The 16,752-nt window shown below is 30.8% G+C and overlaps 1 protein-coding gene across 3 annotated transcripts in view; it reads left to right on the top strand.

Moving 5' to 3' along the window:
- Positions 1-16,752, top strand: part of LOC145311677 (peptide methionine sulfoxide reductase MsrB-like) — a 52,513-nt gene that overhangs the window by 29,279 nt on the left and 6,482 nt on the right. The gene's annotated exons all lie outside the window — the stretch shown is intronic.

The following is a 16,752-nucleotide window of genomic DNA, read 5'->3' as shown; positions in this document are numbered from 1 at the left end:
GGTTACAAGATAAAATGTTTTGTTGCAAAGATTTATTTATCTTGCCTATCTTTAAATTCACCTTATTATTTCATGTTCTCTAAATGCACTTTACCAGTTTAAAAATTATAAAAATGGTTGATTTTTATGTTAACATTTTTGATAACATCAATAAATTTTGCTTTTAATGGCTGAAATATTAATGATTATAGATGCAAAATCATTTTCTGTGCATTTTAGATTTATATTTGTTTGATAATTTTTTAAGATTTATTGACTATAAAGAATTTATTCATATTATTAAATCAGTGTTGTTACAGTTAAACAAATTAAGTTTACTTCATGCTTAATTTGATTTAAATTACACATTTGCTCGTTTTTAGTACATAGTTCTTCCTTCACTCATTCTATCTTCTTTATTGAATAATTTCTAAACTTACACATTGTTGATTTATTCCACAAAAATACTAAAAAAAAAATTTTATCAAAAATGTTGGCAGCTTTGTTTTAAAAGATAAATTTGTTCTTGTTTCATTAAGAGGGAAACAAATAAACTTAAAATTGGAAAAACTTGAATGTAAATTGAAATCCAAAACTAATTAATCACATTTAATTAGTGAAAAAGGATGTTTTGGCGGGGTTAGTTAATTTCAAAAGGTCCGGATATTTCAAGGAAATGGGAAGTGGGAAAGAATTTTGGGTGGTGGTGGAAGTAAGAACACACAAGAAGAAGAATACGCGGCATTGCTCTTGCTCTAGATCCTTGTCCTTTATGGTTTCCTTTGGATTTTGTGCATGTGCCTCTTCAAGGAAATGTAATTACTCACATCAAAGTGTGTTTGCAAGGCTCGGCAACTGCAAACGAAACCTAAGCTTTTGATTTATTATGTTATCAATTAGTCTAATCCTCATTAATTGCGACTGGTTGCCCAAACTTAACCTACAACGGCAATGTTTTGGATCAGAAGACTTAATTTCCCCAATTAATTGTTTTAAAGTATTCCTAAACCAATGACAAAATATTTTATTTTAAAGTTAAGCGGCTGCAGACCTCATGTGCTTGTAATTGTAGATCTGTCCAAAACTAATTGAATTACATAATCCTAGGAGTTGAGAACCCTTAAAGTATAAAGTAAAAGAAATTCCTAAATAGAAAATCTATTCAAAAATATGCTATTTAACTTTAAGGAAGGAGGTATTATATTTTAATCATTTTGATGGAAGACCTTATCAAATTTTGACTAATAACTTTTCATCTATACGTTCAACTATTGTAAATTAGGTGGTTTTTGTCTTTTGACTAAACTAAAATCACTTCAAAGCACTATACATTTCTACTAATTTGGTTAATGTATACATTAGTTTTATTTCTTTGCATCATATCACTACAGGGATATATTCTTGTGATATGTGTATGTGTGGTCCAGGATGTTTGGGGCGTCACTTAAAAACCCCGACACTTCCACACAACTAAATTATATCCTTCACTTTTTAAAAGCGAAGCTTTTCTATAATTAGGGTCGGTCCGTCCGTCCGTCCGTCCGTCCGTCCGTACGTCCGTCCGTACGTCCGTCCGAGATAGATAGCTTTTATTCGTTAATTTAGGCATGTTAGAATTGTCCTATCGATTTCAAACTTTGCATGATGATTCCTGTAGTAGTTGGGTACGATTTAGAAAGCGTAGCAACTCTATAATCATTACCAGAATGTCCGTACGTCCATTTTAAACATGTTGATTTTTCTACTTTTTTCTTCTTATTTAATAATTTATTCCTTTAAGAACAAACTATACATAATTAAATCACATAGTCTTGAATTATTAATATATACAGTTTATAAAATAGCACATAAATTGTTAATAACAAGCGATATTATAATATATTGTAAAAAATTAACTAGTTATATTTGGAGACAGTTTGAAAATCAAATACTAAAATATTTTGTGTTGTCTTTATATTTCAAAACAAAATTAATAAATTTTTCAATAAGATATGTTGATATACCACCTTTATCTAATAATTTTGAACAGAATTGAGCTAAAAGCAATGTTTGAGAAAAATAATTGTTTTCATTCCATCTTGATAGACAAGGTTCTTTACTAATTTTTAGCGCCTTGTCTTTAGCTGCTAAAATGAGCATCGAAATTTGAGCAAAATCGTCACCTTTAAAGCATTCATAATAGATGTTAAAAAGAAAGAAATTTTCTTTAAGGAAAATGAACTCAGGGCGACCCTGAAAGTAAATTTCATCTAGAAAAATAGCAAGACAATGGGCGAAGTATTTCGGGAATTTGCAGAAAAAAATTGCATGATCTGAATCATTTTTTACATAACATTTAGTACAAATATCACTATCAATTAGATTCCATTTGAATAATTTTGTACAACTTACCAGTGTGCGTATGTATTGTTCAAAAAGGAATCCTTTATAATATAAAGTTATAGGTAGATCAAGAACAATCTTAAAACTATTTTGAAAATTTTCAATATCTGGAAACCATTTTTATCTACCTTTCTAGTTTCTATTGAAGGATGAATACTGGCAATTTTTTTCTTATGCATTTGTTTGAAAAAAAGCGAAAAAATTGATGGTGTCTCGTATGTAAGATAAAAAAGAGGTTTTTCTGCATTTTTATTCTTATTCAAAGATAAACATTGTAAGGAACTAAACTCAAACTCATTTGAAATGTTTATAACCACCTCTTTTAGTTTTGCATAAATTTCCTGGTGATTGTCTAAATTTTCTATCAAATTTTCTTTAATAACAGGAATATAAAGATATTTTTGCTGAATTGTTATACTTTTTAATATAGAAGCAATAGTCTTTAAATTACATCTATCAAGGATTATACTTTCTCTACTGCTAAATTTAATGTCTTTAGACCAATAGGATGAAGTAATGGGCGATTGCAAGAATGTCTTTGGATTTTTTTCTAACTCTTCTAGAAAAATTTTAGATTTTTTAAACATTGTTTTCCCCTGAGGTGGGTATAAAGACATAAATTTATTACTGTATTTTTTCAACATATTAGAGCCAAAGTTCTTAAGAATAGAAGAAATAGGTACATGCTTTTGTTTTAGAATTATAGCTAGATTTGAATTAGGGTATTCGTTGGCATGTTTGAGGATATTAAAAAAGCTTGTTATCCAAATAGAAAAACTTTGCTGTTCTGGTAAAAGCATATTTAAACCGCCATCGTGAAACTCTGATTCAATTCTCTTTTTAGCTACTTTGTATCTGTGACTTGATCCATTTGACCAAAGAAATTTAGAAGTACTTTTCCATATTTTTTTGCATATCACATTATTTGGTGAGTAAATTCTATATATGTGCAAAGCACAGGAATTCATGAATGAAAGGCACAGATTTCTTCTCTTAAAAATATTTGTTCCATGGTTAAAATGCATATTTTTAGAACGATTATTAAGTTTATTCAATAATTCTTTATATGTTAAATTTAGAGAAGTTGCAAAATCAAAAGACAAGTAAACTCCTAAATGTTTAACAATATTACAGGGTGTTCCCAAAGAACTTAAATTTACTGGACAGTTGCCATATGTTAAAATTTTTGTTTTTTTGAAGTTAATTTCTATATTTACTGTTGACTTTAGTTTTTTAAGTAAATCAGATAAAGAAGTCACATCTTTTTCAGTTTTTAGAGTTAAAGCTTTAAAGCCGTCATCGGCAAAAAATATGGCTGGCAAATTGTGTTTTTTGATCTTTAACATTAAGTGTGACATTAACTTACTGTTTAAGCAAGAATAAAATAAGTGATTATAAATAACAAATTTATTTGCACTACTAGGGGCACCCTGTGGAAATCCCAACTTAATTTCATATTGTTTTGATATATGATTATTTACAACCACCCTAAATTTGCCTCCATTAGAAATAGATGCCCAAACTTTGGCAAATTGTGGTGAAAAAATGTGGCTTAGTATCTTATCAGATACTTCATATAACGTTTGATCATATGCTTTTTTTAAATCAAAGAAAACTAATTGGGAATCTATTTCTTTAGACTTTATATAGTTCATTATAGCAGTGATAGATATTGTAGCAGTAGCCATGTGCCGTTTCTTAATAAAGCCAAATTGATCAGAATGTACAATTTTACTCATGAAAGGAGCAATTTTATTGTTTAATGCTTTGTCCAAAATTTTTTGGCTGTTTTCAGATAAATAAATTGGCCTTAAATTATCCGGATTTGATGAATCTAAATCTTTTTTTGGAAGAAAACAAACATTTTTGATCTTAATAAATGAAAAATCTGAATTATCTAAATCCATGTCATACATTTGATTAAATGCATTAGTTGCAAACTTAGGGACATTTTGAAAAAGAAACATAAATAAACTTTTTGGCTGTGATGTTGGTCCAGGGCTACTACGATCTTTAAGAGATTTTATGACTTTTAGAAACTCCTTTGTACTACTATATGGAGAAATAGTATTTTGTATTTTAGGAAAAATATCATCCAGCTTTAAATTAAAAGTGTCTAAAAGTCCGTTTAAATCAGCTTTAGGAATATCATCAGGACAGACAGATGCAGCATGAATTTTGCCTAGTTTATTTACAATTTTTTCAGGACAATCAGTCATTTCATTGTCTATTAGTAAATTGTAACTGTTCTTTTTCTTTGGTTTCATATTTTGATATGTAAGATAATTTGGTTTACCATCTAGCAGAAGATATCTCATATAATATATTTCTGCCCTTGAACTAACCAAATTTTTAAAATATTCTTGCTGCGTCTGAATAATGTCCTGAATGCTTTGCAAAGAATCTTTATCAGGAGAAGTTTCAATCTTATTATATAACATATTAATTTGTGAATCAAAATCTTTTGTTTTCTGAAACTCTTTGTGTCTCAATTTTGAGTAAAATACATCGTGTTTTTGCTTTAAATGTTGAATAAGATTAAACATTGTTCCTGTATATTGATTTTTTGCGTTTAGAAAGGATAAATCATCCACTGAAACATTTGCCAAATTTATATTTTTGTCATCTGAGTTCTTTTTTAGAAACCATTCTGTTTCTGTTTTCATAATATCTAGAAAATTTTTATCTTTAAACAAAAAAGGTTTCCATGTTTGATTTTTGTATTTAAATTTACTTTTTTTGGCAACTGTGACAGTTTTATGATCAGAAAAACTATTAAATCTAAATTCTATATGATTAAAGTAGTCAAAGTTACAAAAGAAATAGTCAATATTGCTTTTGGAGTTAAATCTTTGCCCTGAACCGCGCCAGGTAAAGATTGGATTGACAGAAAGTTTATTGGCTAAATTAATCATATTGTGTCTAACTAAGAAATCATGCAACAGCTTAGCCCTGTAAAAATGTCCAGGGTTGTTAAAATCGATATTAAAATCCCCAAAAAAGGTGAATGCTGTCAAATTATGATCTTTTATAAATGTAGCAATTCTATTTAACATATCTTTTAGCTCTAAAGTTGAACAAGATGGTAAATATGTAGGAATTAAATGAAATATACTGTCTCCAATTTTATATTTCAAATACATGCAATGCGTGGAAATTATTGTCCTTGTCTCCAAAATTTTAAATACATTGTCATGATACACAAAAATACCAGCTTTTGGTTCATTTCCGCTTGTTTCCCCCCCGTATACACATCCCTTGGGAAGTTTTATTTCACGATGAGAGCTTTTTAATTTTGTTTCAAGACAAACAAAAATGCTAGGAACATAGTTAGCTGAACACGTTAATTCTTTAATCTTAAAAGGAACCTTAGATAAGTTTAATTTTCCTTTTGAAAAAAAACCAAGACCACGGACATTGGTAAATTTAATACTTAAAGGAATATTTTTATTAGACATACGAATTACGAATTATAAAACAATAAAAAAAAAAATAATTTAAATAAAAGAAAGAACTAAAAAAATTCTAAAAATCAATTTGACTTGACTTTTAGCATAAGCCTAAATGAATAAGCCCTTCGGTTTCTTACTTAGTATGAAAAAAGGGTTGAAACCACCTCCCTAAGTTGTGTAATTGTATTCTAAAGATTCATTTAGCCGGCCTAAAAGACAATGAAATATTAACATTAAGTTATTTATCACTCTTGTCCCCCCCCCCCCCCCCAACTTATATTTTACTTATTTGCAGACACATGAGCAAAGCTTCTCTAAAATTATGTACATATATTCTTATCTGTATAAATCTAAACTAATTCTCACCCTTGCCCTCCCCCCCCCCCCCCAACTTATATTTTACTTATTTACAGACATATGAGCATAGCTTCTCTAAAATTATGTACATATATCTTGCTTTACATTTTAAAAAAAATATATTATTATAACTGCTTAATATCATATAGCTTTTTTACTAGAATAAGGATATTGTTTTTTTTAAACAGTTGACAAAATTGATCAATAACTAGTTTGTGTTGTGATTGATGAATGCATGTGCTATTTGTAATAAAAAGTCCATGCTGTTAGGATTTTCCTGATAGCTTCCATAGTGATGCGTTGGTGGGCTTCGCGTTGGTGGAATGCGGGCTGGCGGGCTGCGGAGTGGCGGATTGCGGGCTGGCGGGCTGCGGAGTGGCGGTCTGCTGGTTGGCGGGTGGCAGACTGGTGGGCTAAAGGCTTGCTGGTTAACTAAATTCTGCCTTAGGTTTGTTTTTGGTTTATTTCTAAACCTGTCATTGTGTTGTGGTTTAGTTGAATATCTTGATTTTGGTGTTCTATGCATATAATCATCCTTGTTTTCATAAATATAGGGCTGACCTAAAGATGTGTAATTAAACACCTTTGCCTTCCCTCCTCTTCCGCGACCTTCTCCCCGCGCCCCTATCCATTCTCCACTGCCACCGCCTCTACTGCTAACACCTCCCCCTCCTTTCACTTCCATCCCCTTGATACCTCCGTTGTCTCTGTTATGTATACTGCTGACCCCTTCGCCTCTCCCCTGTTGCCCCCTACCCCCTGATCCCCCTACCTGTGTCTCCTTACCTCCGTCATTTTTAACCTCCTTCCCTTTACCTCCCAACAAGGCAGTTTTATAAGATTTACCCTTTTTTTGTTTATACTTGTTAATGATATGTTGTTTGGGCTGGTTCATTGGTCTGTAAATCTTGCTGTCCTTTCTGATGACATCTAAATCCTTGCACTGCACCTTATCATTTGCTGTAACTTCTAGCTGTTTACTTCTTTTATATGTCACCTCCGTCCAGTTGTTGTCTGCTTCTGTCTTGTCTGTCTCCTGTTCATCTTTTGGAAGCCTTTCATAAACAAATTCCTGAATAGTTTGTTTAAAAAACAAATATTCATCTGATGTCATATCTTTGTCCTGCTCTGGTATGTATAGCCCAGAGTGGTACAATGAATTAGTAGGGCATTCTTTGTACTCTGTTAGACCTTCGGTTCCAGGTATCTTTACAATGAACATAGGAGCCAAAAAATCCGCGTAATTGGTGGCCATAAAATCATTGATGTGGTAAAATTCAATTTTACCCTTATCTTGTAAATCCCTGAGAATTGTGGACAGAATATGAACATTATGTTTTAAAGTTGGGTATCTGAACAAGCTGTATTGGATTGGAAGCGATATTTTATTCCTGTGGCAGTGTTGTTGAATCTTCTTGACTGCTATCTGTCTCTTTAGAGGTGATATGTACATGACATTTACAGGATATCTCAGTTTGCCATGCTCCTCTACAGGTGGAAGCTGTATAATCTCTGTTATGTAATCACACCCTGGTATGTTAGTACCACCTATGATCGTTGACAGACTTGCATAGTGTGAATATGGTGTGCTCCATGATTTAATATCAATTGGCACAAGCCTTTGTGCATCTATAATGTGTAAAGTACTGAAGAGATCAATAAGCTCTGGCGTTCTGTTGTGGCTGAACTTGTGTATAGGCTCCTCTTCACTGCCAGAAGTAAAATCTAGCCTATTTAACAGAGCCATAAACTTTTCATTGAGCCTGGAGCATTTTGCTTTCACTTGCTCCACGTCAGCATGGCTACTCTTATTTAGCTCCTCAATTTGTATTTTAATTTCATTTATTTCACTTAGGCAATTTTGCATATCATTCTTTACTATGCACTTTTCACCTCCTTTATCACAAATAATTGCCCCATACTTAAAGAATTTATATTTGTTATCCTTTGCAGAATCTGTGTTTTCACTCATGTTGCCTAATGGATTAGCCTCCATCACTAGATATATTGTCAGCCCGGGAAATATTTTGTATTCAAATTTTATGAAAGGTAAACTACATAAAAAAAAAACAAATTTATGTTGATATTATTGATGATAAGATAGTTCAATTCACGCTTTTGTACATTAGGTGAACTTTTACATGCTTAATGCTATATAACACAGGCATATAAGCCGGCTAAATGGGTAATTGACCTTAAAGCCTAACTAACATATGGGCTAGCTTAGCGGTCAGACGTCTTACCCTCACAAAGATAATGACACAACTCAACAACGAATTTTCAAGTGTTTTAATTATCCGTTTGATCTGATTTTTGGTATATTGATTCCTGGGACAACAAATAATAATATTATAAGCGAAGCAACTCTATAATCAAGTCCTAAAATGTAAGTATGTCCATAAACATTATCCTGTTTTTAAGCAGTTTTTCAACAAATTTACCTACAATTTTGATTCGACATTTATACATTTATGTTCCGATTTTTCAGTTCAGATACTATACAAGTGTTAATGTCCGTTTGTCCTACCGTTTCAGTGCTTCGCTTTTATGGATGTTGTCATCCTTGTTACTCTTATTTTGTATATGTACAAAGGAGACAATATCTTTAAAGGGTAGTAAATGGGTAGGGTTTAGCAGAAAAAGGTATGAATTCAAATAGCTATGCCTATTTCAAATCCCAAACAAAACTTTCCTATAGAAAAAAAATTTTGAATGATAAACTAAATGCAAGGATTTTCTTTTAAATACTTGTGGAAGGAAAGAGAACCAAATATGAAGTAGTGCTTTAGACAAACATACTTGAATAAATGACAGACAGACTTGATCTCAAAAATTGGCTTCGCAACTAATAATAGTTATTTCTCGCATCGTATTATAAACGGTAGAAAGCTGGATATAATACGATGCTAGACATAGTTTTTTCGTATGGATGAGAACCGGTTCCTATCCACCGGATTCGAATAAATACGAGAAAAACTGTTAAAAATTAACTATTATGAAAAGTAACAATAATTGTTAATTTTCTTATGCATTCATGCGAATAAAGCAGAAAAAACATTTTTTGTGGATTTAATAATAACGTGACACAGGATGTAGCGTAATGAAAAGTTGTGGCATATTTTCACCTTGACTCCAGGTTTTACAACAGATCTTGTTAAACCTCAAAAAGGATATTGCAGTTGGGTTGGCTCATACTCCATACAATTTTTATAAATAGTATTTTAAAAGGCGAAGCTTTTCTATTACAAGTACGTAAAGTTACCAGAATGTCCGCACGTCCATTAAAAACATACTTTTTTATTAACATATTTTTTAAAATTTGTATGATATATTTTTTTCTGACAACTAGGTATGATTTTATCAGCGAAGCATCTCTATAATCAAATCCTAAAATTACAAGTCTGTCATGAAACAATATCTTGTAAACGAGCAAATTTGTAACAAATATTTGTACAATTTTGTTTACACTTAAGTATTCTGCTTATTAAGTTCTGACTTTTCAAGTTTTAATGTTCGTTTTTATAGATGTTGTCATCCTTGTGAAATTAGATATACAATTTTCTGTTTAGTGCAGTGGCGTTGTTATATACTAAAGTTTGTCTGTTTCTCCCTGCTTGCTATACACAACATTACTTCTTTTTATGTTTAGGTGAAGGAAAAATAAGATTTATGTTTGCTTAAAGATTTCAAAACATTTCAACTTGGATTGTTGAAGATATAATAAGCAAGGTGACGAATGTGTCATTTTTAGTGATTCATTTACATTAATTTTCCATCCCTTATCCTATAAACAAAATTTGTTGGCATGACGTAGGTCAGCTAGTTGTGGACATAATTTTTCTTGTTTGAACAAGTTATTATACCTAAAATAATTCTTTTTATTATTAAAAAGTGTATATCTTAAACCAAAAACGTACCATTATTTCACGATTTTCATCCCAATTCTGAACTATTTGAAATGTTTGAGATAAAAAACTTATTTTAATGTTAAAACTAAATCTATTACGCGTTTGAGTTTTAATGTTATCTAATACGACTGAATAATTAAGTTAGAATGGACAAAACTTTGTTTATTTAATTGGTATGAATGTCTGAATTAAAATCGTCCGACTGTCAGTCCACGATCTCCATATTAGGGACCCTTTTTTAAATCATGTAAATTTAAAGTTTTACAAATCCATTCGACCGGATAAATTTTAATCTGTACTTAAATCACATGTATCGTATGGTTTTGTGGAAATCTTATAAGCAATTTTGTAACTAAAAAAAAAACAAATAATTAATCCTTCTTTGTTAATTCGAACCTTTGACCCCTTGGGGCCAACATTTTTCTATCAGCGGAAAACTTTCTATAAATCTTTAAAACGTTAAATACATATTTTATAGATTGATTTTTTTACATAACTAAATATGTCCACTCTAACTTTTAAATAATCCAGTTGAAAAAATATTTCTCAGGTTGTGTTATATATTGCACACAAATTTGTAGATTGCATGTCATATTTATCAGTTCTGTTGGTATGGTAGTGTTGCCTTCCCATACATTTTTACATTTTATTTCTATATTCAACATTTACATACAAATAACAGTGATTTCACGCATCATATTATAAACAGCTTTCCGCGGATACAAAATGTACAATTATAAGATTAAAACCAGTGTTTTATCCCCGAAATGTTGAAGTCATGGGCTAAAAAATCTTGTTTTAATCTTATGTTTGTTCATTTTTATGTTCGTAGAAAACTGGATATAATACGATGCTAGACATAATTTTTCAGTATGGCTGAAAATCAGTTCTAATTCACCGGATATCAATCGGTTTTGGAGCGATTATGGACACACTTTCTTTTTGAGAACTTAAAATTGATATAAATAAGAATTTATTTCTAAGATTCCTGATTCTGCTTTCCATATCAATCTGTTAAGCATAGATTTTAAAGATTTTTTATTAACTTTATCAACGCCAATAGATTGCATACAGTATATATTGTCACTCGTTTTTTTGGTTCCACGACAAACGCAGGAGTCCCAAACGTAGGAGTGGAAAAACATCGGAGTGGACAAATGCAGGAGTCCCAAACGTCGGAGTGGGACAAACGCAGGAGTGGGACAAACGTCGGAGTGAACAAACGCAGGCTTTTTGGGACAAACGTCGGAGTGGACAAACGCAGGAGTCCCAAAATATTTTTTTTTCAATTTTGATTTTTTTTTCAATTTTGATTTTTTTATTCAATTTTGAATTTTTTTTACAACTTTGAATTTTTTTTCAATTTTGAATTTTTTTTGAATTTTCAATTTTTTTATACAACCCACCCCCTCCCCCCCCCCCTCCCTCGGTCCCCTTATTTTTCTTAGTTAGGTTAGGTTAGGTTATAGGCCAGGGGGCCGAGCGCTGCGGCTAGGCAGGCTAGGGGGCCGAGCGCTGCGGCCATAACCATTTTTTTTTGTAGAAAGGGATATAAAAAATTTCAAAATTGTCATATTATTAAAATAGCGGACACTCCTGCGTTTTACTTAAGCAATGTCCACTCTGACGTTTGGGACTCCTGCGTTTGTCCACTCCGACGTTAGGGACTCCTACGTTTGGGGTAGGACCGTTTTTTTCCTCAATTTAAACTAATCAAAAGATAAACCAGGAGCAAAAGTGACATTCTAAACCTTATAATTATACATATAAAATAAATACAGTAGGCGTCCGGACAGTACAGTGCAGTAGGATAATTTTGGTCAGTTTAAATTTATTTAATTTTAAAAAAATACTTTAAAATGACATTCAAATTCTTTAAACGTAATTTTAGAGGATATAAATTACATTGATCTTTTTAATCATACTTCACCTTTAAGACATAAAATGAAATAGGAGAAGAAAAAAATGATTTAATTCAGTAATGTATTTAAGAATTCATGGTCAAGTTAGTTTTGCATTTAGTTTTTCCCTAAACACGACTACTCTAAATGCGGTTATATAAACAAACTAAAGGGGGCCTCATTTTTGGGCGAGGTTGACCCACTTACGGATAAAGTCTATTTCTGCCTCAAACCAATTAGTCTATCAGTTTACGAAATCTTGATACTTGAAAATTATTGAATATTTGTATGGTTATACCTAAATAGGCTTATATGGGTACTTTGGGGCCCGATTAGAAGCTTTTATGTAAATGAGACTCATATCGGTCCAGTGGTAAGCGATATTCAAGACAGACAAACATTCAAATAGACATCTTGTTACTTATTATGTGAAAAAAAACGTGAAATTAATCAGGCTAAAAAGCTTAGATTTTTTAAAAATCACAACCACCTGAATGAAATAAATTTAGTTTATAGAAATATTTGTGTGTGTGTGAGTTGCACTATAAAGTTTAAATCAGGAAATTGTAAACCGTACAAGAATGATTTATATGCAAACTTGTGCATATTGGATCAAACGAATTTATATCCAAATAGTCTCACAACTAATATTACTTGCTCAATGAATGCATTTGATTAATGGAAAATATTCTGTAAAAAGCAAAGTTTTTCTCATTGAGGGTTTGTCCCTTCCTCTGTCTGTCTGTAAATGTTAGCTCTGATTGTGATTTAATACATGTTAGAATATTACTATAGAATTAAACTTGCATTTAATTTAAAAATATGGTTAAATTTAGAAATTTATTTTAATTTTGAAAGCTATTTTGACGCCAATTCCTAAACTATGTGGCAACTTTAATCTAATGAAAAAAAAAATCAAAATGAGTCATTTTTGGTGATTGTTGGTGAAATTAAATATTTGAGTTATCATGATCACATGCATGTGTTGCAGAGTTACATAAGTGTAATTAAAACAGGGATACAGTGATATACCAATGTATGAAAAGATAATTTTTACCCAAATTGGCCATTATAATTTCAGATGGTAATACTGTTGGAAAGAAAGGATTTTAGATTAATATAACCCTAATGGTCCTTAATTACATCTAAAATTAAGCATAATAAGGGTATGAATGCACAAATTTTCAGGGTATCGGAGCCGGAGCCGGATCCGGAGCCGTATTTTTTGTTAAAAACGGCTCCGGCTCCAGATTAGCCTAAAGTGATTTTTTAAAGTAATAATATGATTTGGCAACGGTGTATTTCCATATAATAAACTAAAAAACTATTGTTACTTAACAAATAGACACACATCCTTCTACTTTTATATAGCTTTAATCAAATAAAAGCAAAATATTCTATATTATTTATCTTATTTTATCAGTTTCAATAATGAACAAAAGTTGATATATTAATTTTAAGGTAGGAGCCGGAGCCGGAGCTGGAGCCGGAGCCGTATTTCCAGATACGGCTCCGCGTAGCCGGAGCCGCATCAAAATTAAACGGCTCCGATACCCTGCAAATTTTCATCATAAAGTTTTTTTTAGAGTTGAAGTTGTAGATAGAATAGTTTTTCAGCAAATGTAATATTCCTTTCTGGGTTGTTGGTTTATTATGAATTTGCACTATACTATTGCATAAATCATAATACTTTAAACCTATTCAAACTTTGGCCATACAATTCGATTACGCAATATTTCAAATTTATTCAATTTTACTTTTTAGTTGTAATTTTGAAATATTTTGAGAATATAAACTATGACTTAGATATGATTTATTTCTTATGTGTTGATATGTTTTTCAGTGCTCGGTAGTTGTCCATTTTTATATCTCGACTGTGTGTGCTGCTTGGATGCGGCTGCAGATCGTTGATGTTGAAAAGAGACGCCTATGCTGCACATTGTTAATTCAGATTTTTTCAATACATGCCCATACTCTTCATACACTATCGCAAATTGTTGAACATATATATATAATATATATAAGAAGCCATATGCATTTTTAATTCTTATTATGGAATATATTTAAATTCACTTTAACTAAATGAATTACATACGTCTATTCAATTAGAATAGTCACAAAGTATTCTTACACCTTACAACACTAAATTAGTTTGAAAATATTACCTACTGTCGAAACTATGTTACTTATTAAAGGTAAAACAGATATCAAATTTGATAGACTGATAGACCAATAGTTTTAATATCTAAGTTTGATTCTTTTAACCTATGCCAAAAAAGTTTTGGATTTGAGAAGCGAAAAAGCTTAGTATTTCAAAAGCAAATTAAAATTTGTTTATTGCATTAAGTAGGTATTATATTTATTATTTTAATTATATGCTAATCTTCACTTAAATTGCAAAATATGATTTTGTAAGTTTTTAATCTCTTTGCACTTTGTTTTTGCTTAAGCCAAACTACTTTAAAAAAAACAAATTTGTATTTTTAATTTAGTTAATTACATAGGTTTGATGCTTTTATTGTTTAGTATCTATATATAGTTGTACTACAGTCAGGGAGGAAGGGATCAGTGGATTGGTAATTAGATTGGTTGTGCTACCCAAAGTTTTATAACCATGTTATCTTTTTTGTTGGCGAAAAAGCTTTGTGTACTTTTATTGACTTGATTAGTATTCTATACATTTATGATTGTAAGAAGTCGTTTCTTCATTGTAGAGAAGCTATGCTACTTTAAATTTAAGTATCCTAATCAGTACAGTAATTAAAATATGAAGCATAGCCAAATGAATCTAAAAATGCTAACAACATGATAGCATCTCTAATTAACTGTTATATACAGATTTTTATTATATGTAGTTGTGTATACTGCTAACCACTTTTACAAGGATGATAATATTTGAAGTGGCGCAGCAAAATTATAGAAGGTACAGGATACCATATAATAATGATAAAAAGAATATAAATATTTTGTTAGTTTAGATACTTTATTAACGCAGAAGGCCCGGACAGATATTTAAAATAAAAATAAAACATAAAATGCTAAAACTATTTTAGCTACCAGTGAAAAAACATTGAATTCTTGATTTTTCTTTTAAACATTTAAAAGTTTGAATATTTTTCGAGTTTCCGAGTAGCTTTTGCTCTGTTTAAAATAAACAGTTTAGTTTTAACCAGAAGTGTTTAGGATGATTACTCACTAACAATGAAGCTGTCATATTATTATTGGTCTAGCAGCTACTCTATAACCACACCTGTCATATTATTATTGGTCTAGCAGCTACTCTATAACCACACCAGTCATATTATTATTGGTCTAGCAGCTACTCTATAACCACACCTGTCATATTATTATTGGTCTAGCAGCTACTCTATAACCACACCTGTCATATTATTATTGGTCTAGCAGCTACTCTATAACCACACCTGTCATATTATTATTGGTCTAGCAGCTACTCTATAACCACACCTGTCATATTATTATTGGTCTAGCAGCTACTCTATAACCACACCAGTCATGTAGTAGCAAATTTAAAACATATTTATTTACGATCTTTTGCATGCACTAATATTTTGTTACCCCCAAAATAGTCCTCGATGCAAGTGTCACAGAATTGAAATTTGAGATTTTCTTGACTACTACCCCCTCCCTTGCCCAAAAAACGAGAAATAAAATAAAATATTTAGGTTTTTAATATCCCCCCCCCCCCTCCTAAAAGATGTCTATCCGTCCTTAATTATTGAGTAGCTGTGCTACTAAAGTATGATTCTAAATATATGTATAATGCTATTTCTACAAATGAACTACTAATTATAATTAATTTAAATTTAAGCGCATTTAAACGCACTTACACGCGTAAGTTCACGGTAAAATTTTCTTTTAGCCAGTAGACCATTTCTAATCCCAACAACTCCTTATATAATTACAGATCTTTTTTAAAACCAGAACTTTTTTTACTAAAAATATCACAGTAATGAAATATATATTTAAATCTTTTCCTATGTGAGTGTAAGTTAGAAAGAATTATAACTAAAAATTGATAGGGAGTAGGGGGGGGGGGGGTATAGGTAGTCCAATGCGGTCTTTTTTTCAAAATTTGTATATGAACAAAACAATTGATGTGAGGAATTTTGGTCTTTGTCAAAATAGTTATTATCAATTAGTAAGCATTTTAAACACAAATAGCGTTTCCATCACTTTGTATGTATGTCTGTCTCAATGTCTATGCATTATATGTCATTGTTAGTTGGTGAAATTTTAAGATTCATTTAGTAACATTAAAGCTTCAAATCAGATACAAATACATTGATCACAAAAATTTCTTACCAAATGAATACTTAAACATGATTTTATGAGCTTTAATATCAAGTTTTCTTTGTTTATCAGGGTTTAAGGGATAGGACAACTAATGATTAAACAATATCCCCCACTCTTACCATTTCATTTTTTTATTTTAGATTTTACCTTCATTAGCTGATAAATAGTGTGATTATCCCATTTTTAAAAAAAATCTGACCTTATTTTAAAAAAATTCTATTATCATATACCTACCCTTTTTCTACTTTAAAAGTTTAAGCAATTTTACTGTTTTAATTTCAAACAAATTATTTACTGAATTGAAGATATAAAAAGTTTTATATTATACATAACAATTTACAGATCACTTTTTTATTTTTACATGATCTGTTATTGAAGAATAAGTAAGATAATAAGAAGATTAATATGACATTGTGGGGATTATGGGTTGTCAGAGCAAGGATTATTCTTTTATTTACA

This window comes from Acartia tonsa, chromosome 2 (genome assembly GCF_053477335.1).
Source record: "Acartia tonsa isolate MP-2025a chromosome 2, ASM5347733v1, whole genome shotgun sequence".
NCBI lineage: Eukaryota > Metazoa > Arthropoda > Copepoda > Calanoida > Acartiidae > Acartia > Acartia tonsa.
This window is presented reverse-complemented; position numbering and strand designations above follow the sequence as displayed.